The sequence below is a fragment of the Amblyraja radiata genome, chromosome 9 (assembly GCF_010909765.2).
Source record: "Amblyraja radiata isolate CabotCenter1 chromosome 9, sAmbRad1.1.pri, whole genome shotgun sequence".
Lineage (NCBI taxonomy): Eukaryota > Metazoa > Chordata > Chondrichthyes > Rajiformes > Rajidae > Amblyraja > Amblyraja radiata.
Window position 1 is genome coordinate 30,776,885 of NC_045964.1, and position 10,043 is coordinate 30,786,927.

The following is a 10,043-nucleotide window of genomic DNA, read 5'->3' on the forward strand; positions in this document are numbered from 1 at the left end:
TACACCCATCATCCTTTGTACAAGCAAGTTACTCCACAGGTTCTATTAAATCTTTCCCCCCTCACCTTAAACCACCTTGTCCTCTGGTTCTCGATTCCCCTAATTTGAGCAAACAACTCTGTGCATTCTCCCTATCTATTCCTCTCATGATTCTATTCCTCTCATGATCTTGTACACCTCTGTAAGATCACCCCGCATCTTGTACCTTGCACTCCAAGGAATAAAGTCCTAGCCTGCTCAACCTCTCCCTATAGCTCAAGCCCCTGAGTCAAACTTCTCAGAGGCTTGTATAATTGCAATAAAACATCGAACATGGAGCAGTATAGCACAAATACAGGCTCTTCAGCCCACAATGTCCATTCAGAACATGATGCCAAGTCCATCACTTATCTACCTGCATACAACCAATATCCCTCTATGAGTAGAAAGGAACTGCAGATGCTGGTTTATACCGAAGATAGACACAAATTGGTGGAGTAACTTAATGTGTCAGGCGCCATCTCTGGTGAAAAAGAAGCGGTGGAATTTTGGGTCGGAACCCTTCTTCAGACAGTTCCGAACCGAAACATCACCTATTCTTTTTCTCCAGAAATGCTGCCTGACCCACTGAGTTACTCCAGCATTTAGTGTCCATATCCCTCAATACCCTGTATATCCATATATCTATCCAAAAGTAATTTAAATGCCACTAACGTATCCGCTACAACCACTGCACCAGGTAAAGATAAAATAGAACTGCTGCTTCACAGTACCCAACATCCGGGTTCTATACTGACCTCCGATGCTCTCTGTGTGGAGTTTCCACATTCACCCTGTGGCTACGTGGGATTCCTCTGGGTGCTCTGGTTTCCTCCCACATCCTAAAGGAATGTGGGTTTGTAGGTTAATTGGCCTAAATGTGTAAAGAGCGGATGAGAGAGTGGGGTAACATTGAACTAGTGTGAACAGGTGATCTGTGGTCAGTATGGACTCAGTGGGCTGAAGAGCCTGCTTCCATGCTGTATCTCTAAACCAAACTAAATCAGCAGATATTGATGCTTTTTAATGGTAATCCAAGGATTTCACTATTGCACAAGAAGTTCAAGAAGGGGTGGCACGGTGGTGCAGCGGTATAGTTGCTGCCTTACAGCGCTTACAGTGCCAGAACCTCAGGTTCAATCCCGAGTATGAATGCTGTCTGTACGGACTTTGTATGTTCTCCCCATGACCGCATAGGTTTTCTCCGGGGGCTCTGGTTTCCTCCCACACTCCAAAGACGTACAGGTTTATAGGTTAATTGGATTAGTATAAATATAAATTGTCCCGAGTGTGTGAAGGATAGTGTTAATGTGTGGGGATCGCTGGTCGGCGTGGACACACTGGACTCGGTGGGCCGAATACCCTGTTTCCGTGCTGTATCTCAAAACTAAACTAAAACTAAACTAAATGGAACATAGTTGGTAATTAAGTTTGAGATGTTGTCTGTAAATGTCATGGATGTTGATTTCATTTTATTCCTGTACCTGGGAAAAAAATACTACTTTCTGTCATGAATAATTGGAATCCATTCATAAACCAATCATCGGGCAAGACATTTAAAATGGAGCAGTCACCACAAAAAAGTCGAATTTGTATTTTTCATCATTATTCCTGACAAATTTGTTGTCCTGGTTTACCAGTTTTGATGTTTTAAAGCAGGCACAGTGACGCAGCGGTGGAGTTGCTGCCTTACAACGTCAGGTTCGATCCTGACTGCGGGTGCTGTCTGTACGTAGTTTGTACGTTCTCCCTGTGACCACGTGGGTTTTCTCCGGGTGCTCTGGTTTCCTCCCACATTCCAAAGATGTACAGGTTTGTAGGTTAATTGGCTTCTGCAAATTGTCCCGAGTATGAAGGAGAGAACTAGTGTACGAGTGATCGTTGCTCTAGCATGGACTTGGTGGGCCGAAGGGCCTGTTTACATGCTGTATCACTGAACTAAACCAAACTAATGTAAGATTAATATTATGGATTTGTGTACACTCTTTGCACTTAGGTTTACAAGGTTAGGTCTCATGAAATATGAGATATGATTTAGAAAATGTGAGGTGATTTGGCACACAAATCAGAAAGGTTTTTTTAAATGGTGAGAGATTGGGTGGTGTTGGTGTTCAAAATGAAATGATAGGCAAGTTTTTCATTAATAATTAAAGGAATTATTGTTTAACATTGCATTCCTCTCTAGATAACATGATCAAATGGTTCCAGGTGCACTTTATGAAAAATCACGGCTGTGTCTTCTGTATAGCAGGTAATGAAAAAGAAACAGGCCCACAAGTTAAAATAGTGTAAAATTTATTTACAATTAAAGAATTGATAACATGTTGCAAAGATGTAAAAGAATGAAGGACGTTAGTCGACTTTAGCAACAGGTGTAAGGTGAAACAGTGTCCCCTAAGTTTGGGAGAGAAAGGTGGATGAAGTTTCCTTTATTTTCATTGCCATTTCAAGCATATTGTAAATAAAATTGAACGTGAGGAACCAAGTGACCACTTCCAGTGTCAGAATTTTTCAATGATTGTTTGATTATAAGATGAAGGCTTCTCCCCTTAGATTTCTCATGGACAGATGGTATCCATTGGGCAGATGTCAATAAACAAACCGAGCATTCTTAAAAATGTAAGGTGGATTGGCTATCATCAGGCATTTCATTAGGCATTAATGTTTTACATGCAGAATGACCTGTCATATCAACGTCAGTTTAATAAAATCAATAAAGAATGCAATTCCTTAAATTGAAATGGAGGATTTTTTATGAACGTGTTACTGATGTAACAGAACCAACATAAACTGGGGGCTGATTGGAGAATATACTGAAGTTGTTCTGAATAATGTTATATTGAATGGTCCCACCATACGTTGGACTAGGGATTCAAAGGTCAGCAAAAGTAAGGTAATTTGATCATAAGGCTGATGTATCTCTCCCTCCTAACTACATTTTCCTGCCTTCTCCCCATTACCTCTGACAACTCTACTAATCAAGAATCTATCTATCTATCTCTGCCTTAAAAAATATCCACTGACATGGCCTCTGCAGCCTCCTGTGGCAAAGAATTCCACAGATTCACCACTAGGAGTGCCAGGAATGTGCCTGATTCAGAATTCTTTCAAGACCAAAGTTGAATGAAGAGACATTGCATCTAGAAATTCCCTTTAGGACTAATGAACAGTCAGGAAGGAACTCCAGAACATATTTATTTTAAAATGGAGCAGAAATAGATATCATTCCGGTTCAACGCTATTAATTTAGAAATGATAATTTTCCAATCTTTTAGAGTCAGCGTGGAAATGGGCCCTTCAGCCCAACTTGCCCACCCCCACCAACATGCCCCATCTACACTAGTCCAACCTGCCTGAGTCTGGCCCACGTCCCTCTAAACCTATCCTATTCATGTACCTGACCAAATGTTTCTTAAATGGTGTGATAGTACCTGCCTCAACTGCTTCCTATGGCAACTCATTCCATGTACCTATCACCCTTTGTATAAAAATAATCTCCAAATGAGATTATGGCTAGAAGGACTCCAAAAATAATACCATCAGGGCAGGACAGTAGCACAACTGGTAGATCTGCTGTCACACAGTGCCAGAGATGGGTTTGATCCTGACCTGGGGTGCTGTCTGTGTGGAGTTTGCACATTCTTCAAGTGCTCCTATTCCCTCCCACATCGCAAAGACATGTAGGTTTGCAGGTTAAAAAATCACCTTAGTGTGAAGAGATTGGATACAAAATTGGGATAAAATAGAACTGGTGTGAACAGATAGTCAATGGTGGGCATGAACTCGATAGCCAAAACGGACTGTTTCCAGGCTATAGCTCTAAAGTAAACTAAATGTAAGCCAAGTTCGTCATAAGAAACATCACGATTTTATAACTCTTTATTTTATAAATTACGTTTTCAATTGAAAATACAGATAGCATGGTTAAAAAAAAAGAACTCTTTTCATTGTCTAGGCTTAGTTTGCCTTACATCAAAGGCAATGTGTGACAGGAAAGGAGAAGGAAAGAAAAGGAAATGTTCAGGCCTGCTGAATGAGCGGTAATGAGAAGGCCACCAGTATAATCAAGGACAAGTCTCACCCGGTCACTCCCTCTTCTCCCCTCACCCATCATTGAAGAGACACAGATGTGTGAAAACACACACCTCCAGATTCAGGAACCGTTTCTTCCCAGCTGTTATCAGGCATAATCTCCAGATGAGATTATGGCTAGAAGGACTCCAAAAATAATACCATCAGGGCAGGACAGTAGCACAACTGGTAGATCTGCTGTCACACAGTGCCAGAGATGGGTTTGATCCTGACCTGGGGTGCTGTCTGTGTGGAGTTTGCACATTCTTCAAGTGCTGCTGAATGAGCGGTAATGAGAAGGCCACAAGCCGGGTGAGACTTGTCCTTGATTATACTGGTGGCCTTCTCATTACCGCTCATTCAGCAGGCCTGAACATTTCCTTTTCTTTCCTTCTCCTTTCCTGTCACACAGTTCTCTTGTCAGCTCGAGTGCAATCCTGACCGCCCATCTACCTCATTGGTGACTTTTGAACTTTCTTTAATTAGACTTTATTGGACTTCAATGTTATATCTTGCACTGAATGTTGTACCCTTTATCTTTATTGTATTGTATTGTATTGTATTGTATTCAAATTTATTGTCATTGTCTCAATTAGAGACAACAAAATGAATTTCCCTTTACAGTCAGTATCATAAAAATAAATAAATAATAAATAAATAATAAAACATATTAAAAATAAAATAGAATTTAAAAAAAAAGCACAAACACAAAGTCCACGACACAACATAACACAATGGCACCAAGGTGAGGAAGGCACCATAGTCCAGCCAGCCTCCCCTCCGATCTTCCCAGATGTTCACCCGTGGTCGGGGCCTTCCGAGCACCCGCAGTCGCCACCCCGTGCGGCCCGATGCTCAGGCCCTCTCGCCGGGCTGATAGAACGCCGACGCCGAACCCCGGCGGTGAAAATCCTCCTCAGCGGCCCGGACCTCCCGATCAGCCGCTTCCCACCGGAGTCCGCAGCTCCCGAGTCCGCAGGCCGAGCCGGGCAGAGTCGCAGGACCCCACGATGTTTGTCAGCGCTAGCCCGCGTTGGGAGCTCCGCGAACCACAGCTCCAGGATGTCGGTGCCGCAGGCCCAGCACTCTGGGCTCCAGACAGCGATCCCCGGTAAGGCATCGCCAGCCCCGCGATGTATCAGCGCTGTCCCGCCGCTGCTGGAGCTCTGGTCGGTCCAGGCAGGAAAGGCCGTGCCAATCCAGTAGGTAGGCCGCTGGGGAGGGGGGGGGGGGCGAGGACGCGACTCGAATAATAGTTGCGTCCTCTCCAGGAAGCGACTGAAGGACGGTATCCCCCTTACCGTACCCTCTTCCCCCACATCAAAACATTTTATAAAAAAAAATAAAAAACACACTTCAACATAACAAAAAAAACGAAAAAACAAAAAGATACCGGGCTGAAGGTGGAGGCAGCTGGCAATCTTTTATTCTGTGCACTGTGGGCAGCTTGATTCTAATCATGTATAGTCTTTTCATTGACAGGATAGCATGCAAACAAAAACTTTTCACTGAACCTCGGTACATATGACAATAATAGACTAAATTAAACTAAAATGTTGGGGCAATTTTAATTAAATTGATTGATTGAAAGATACAGCATGGAAACAGACCTTTCGGCCCACATGTTAGGCAAGAATGCAGTCAATATGACAATGGCCTATCCACCTTTTTAAACTTTACATTTAGAAAAACGCCAACTTTGGTATTGAAAACTCTACTTGGAAAAGATGAACAGAGAAGCATAAAGAGTAACAGAAAGAGAGAGAAGGCAAGTCATGCACGCAATAAGTTGTCGGTTGGAAGCTCTAAGTTATTGATAACTTTTGCAATATTTTGTAAATACTGCTGTGGATTGATCTAATTCAGTAGCATTCGCGTGGAAGTGAAAATGTTGCAAAATCCGTAACATAGTCATGTGGCTCATTTAATAACTAATGATTATTCAAGATGTTAACTGAATTACTTCAAAGTGTCTCAACGCCTTCAGTGCTTGTTGGATGACACGCTTTTTCTTGAATCATAGTTTAATTACTTTTACTATTATTATACAACCTCTGGTTCAAAACCACTGGTGGTATTCGTTTGAGATTCATGCTTCAAAAATAAATGGTGCAATATCTTTTATTCACACAGTTTGCTCAAAACATCTCTCAATGCATTAACATGAAAGGAATCCAATTCATGTGTCAGATGCATAAAATAACAATTAATATTACCCCATTCTCATATCATTATCATGGTTTCTTATTCTGTCAGATTGGTGAAGTAAAAAATATAAATCTATTCCTAGCCCATGAATAAATATGCATTTATTTTGAACCGGGCAAATAAAGAACTGATTACAATTTCTTTATTCACAGATCACAAATGCTTCCTTGAAAAGCGAGCATTACTATTTGATTCTGGTGATTGCGTTCCTTCAAAGATGCGTTTAATCAATTAATCAGCACTAAATTACATGGCTTGGACAGTGAGTAGCTTCTCCCGTATAATACGATAGTGCTGAAATGTGAGGTTCATGAGGAGGCTTGGCAAGGGGAACGAGCCCAATCACAGATCATGGGTTTACCCTCCTGACAGGAGCAGCTCCCATTTCCCTAGGCAAGGAATGAGAAAATTGCACCAGTAAAGACAGGAAAGATGAGCTGATCCATGCTGTTGTTCATTATTTACACCATTAAAAGTAAATGCCACATGCACAGAGTATAATTATCCCGGTGCAAGACTGCTAATAGCTGTCCCGTAATTTCATTGGTCTCCACAATTAAATTCAGCTTCTTGTCACCAGGGAGAATTAGGTCATCCTTGTCCTATGTTGACTTAATTAGAGCAAAAGTGCAAGGTCTCCTAACCCTGGAGCAGAATAAGCTTACTACAAGCATCTCGGTGAAATGATTTTTCAAAATAAAACATGTGTTAGAACCGAGGGTCTTACCTCCCATGCACCCCCTGGGGAACGAAGGCTGAAGGTTGAAGGCCGGGCGGAGGAGAGGGACGATGGTTTGCTGGTAGTCCACATGGAGGCGATGGCTGCAATGCGTCTTTATGGGCTGCTGCTCATACTTTAAATATGGCACCAAAACTCTGGCTACTCTTGCATATGGACTCTTTACATTAGAGATACTTTAGCAATACAGCATGGAAACAGGCCTTTCGGCCCACTGAGTTCGCACTGACCAGTGATCCCCATACACTATGGACATACTAGGGCCAATTTAGAATTTTACCAAAGCCAATTAACCTACAAACCTGTTTAAGAAGGAAATGCTGATGCTGGAAAATCGAAGGTACACAATAATGCTGGAGAAACTCAGCGGGTGCAGCAGCATCTATGGAGTGAAGGAAATAGGCAATTTTTCGGGCCGAAACGTTGCCTATTTCCTTCGCTCCATAGATGTTGCTGCACCCGCTGAGTTTCTCCAGCATTTTTGTGAACCTACAAACCTGTACATCTTTGGAGTGTGGCAGGAAAGCTGAGCACCTGGAGAAACCCCACACGGTCACAGGGAGAACGTACGAACTCTGTACAGACAGCACCCATGGTCAGGATCAAGCTTAGGTCTCTAGTGTTGTAAGGCAGCAACTCTACCACTGCACCACTGTGCCACCTTGTGACTCAGTGGACTGTTTCTGTGTCTTCCGTACTTAATCGAGAATTTTACTTATATATCATAAGGTAATAAGGTCATAAGTTATAGGAGTAGAATTAGGCCATTCGGCCCATCAAGCCTACTCCACCATTCAATCATGGCTGATCTATCTCCCTCATAACCCCATTCTCCTGCCTTCTCCCCATAACCTCTGACACCTGTGCTAATCAAGAATCTATCTATCTCAGCCTTAAGAAATATCCATTGACTTGGCCTCCACAGCCTGTGGCAAAGAATTCCACAGATTCCCCACCTGACTAAAGAAATTTCTCCTCATCTCCTTCCTAAAAGAACGCCCTTTAATTCTGAGGCTATGACCTCTAGTACTAGACTCTCCCACTAGTGGAAACATCCTCTCCACATCCACTCTATCCAAGCCTTTCAATATTCTGTATGTTTCAATGAGGTCCCCCTTCATTCTTCTAAATTCCAGCAAGTACAGGCCCAGTGGCAGCAAACGCTCACAATAGGTTAACCTACTCATACCAGAGAGTTGTGAGTCTGTGGAATTCTCTGCCTCAGAGGGTGGTGGAGGCAGGTTCTCTGGATGCTTTCAAGAGAAAGCTAGACGGAACTCTTAAAGATAGCAGAGTCAAGGGATATGGGGAGAAGGCAGGAACGGGCTACTGATTGTGGATGATCAGCCATGATCACATTGAATGGCGGTGCTGGCTCGATGGGCCGAATAGCCTAGTCTTGACCTATTGTCTATTGTCTATGGGATCATTCTTGCATATCTCCTCTGGACCCTCTCCAGAGCCAGCACATCCTTCCTCAGATATGATGCTCAAAATTGCTCACAATATTCCAAATGCGGCCTTACCAGCACCTTAAACAGCCTCGGCATTACACAAACCCTCTTGAAATAAATGCTAGCATTGAGTTTGCTTTCTTTACTACCGATTCGACTTGCAGATTAACTTTTTGGGAATCCTGCTCCAACACTCGCAAGTTCCTTTGCACCTCCAATTTCTGGATTTCCTCCCCATTTAGAAAATAGTCCACGCCTTTATTCCTACTAGCAAAATGCATGACTCCACACTTTGCTACACTATATTCCATCTGCCACTTCTCTGCCCATTCTTCCAACCTGTCCAAGTCCTTCTGCAGAGTCCCTGCTTTCTCTACACCACCTGCCCTTGCACCTATTTTCGTATATATGTCAATAATCTTACTGATCTGTATGCAAAAAATGGATTTCACTGTACTTTGGTACACGTGTTAATAAAATAACTATTGAACCATGGAGCCATTGAACCATCTCAATGCCATTCAGTTTCATTGACAGAAATTCTGTACTTGAATTGAAATGACGGTAAAGTTGAGCACATAAATTAGGCTTTGTTTTGTTTAGTTTGGTTTAGTATATTGTCTCATGTAACGAGGTACAGTGAAAATGTTTTTGTTGTGTTCTATGCAGTTCGTGGAAAGACTATGCATGATTACAATCGCACCGCGCACAGTGTGCATACAGGATAAAGGGAATAATGTTTAGTGCAAGGTAAAGTCCAGTAAAGTCCAATTAAAGATAGTCCGAGGGTCACCAATTAGGTAGTTGGTAACTCAGGATGGCTCTTTAGTTGTTGATAGGATGGTTCAGTTGCCTGAGAGCAGCAGGGAAGAAAGTGTCTCTGAATCTGGAGGTGTGAGTTTTCACACCACCAACCAGCGACCTCCTTATACTAGCACAGTCCTACACACTAGGGACAATTTACAATTGTACCGAAGCCAATTAACCTACAACCCTGTACGTCTTTGAATTGTGGGAGGAAACCTGAGCACTCGGAGAAAAGCCACGTGGTCACGGGGGTATGTAAAAACACTCATAATCAGCATTGGACCCAGGTCTCCGGCTCTGTAAGGCAGCAATTCTACCGCTGCCCAGGTGTGTCGCCCTTTCTGTGCAGTGATCCCAATCCCCCAGAGAGCAGGTGAGTCGATGGAAAGGATAACACACGGTGACGTTGGGCAATAGAGGGTGGCTCTGGGCCTGGGTATAACTGAAGATGGCACCATCCCTGCCTCAGCTACAGCTGGGTTGGCAACTGAAGTGGCGTGCCTAGTGTACCAGTGCTAAGAGCATGAATCCTTAGTCATTGAGTTAAGAGCACGGAAACATCCCTTTTGCACCAATCGACCCCTCCTATCCAGAAAGGAGACCATATGCGATCCCAAAAAATAGCCCTGAGGTTTGGCTATGAGATGAGCTGGATCAGTCAGCATGGAGGACAACAGTTTGGAGTGCAGGAAGATGAGGGCTGATCTTGTAGTGGTGTATAAGATCATGAGGGGATTGGATCAGGT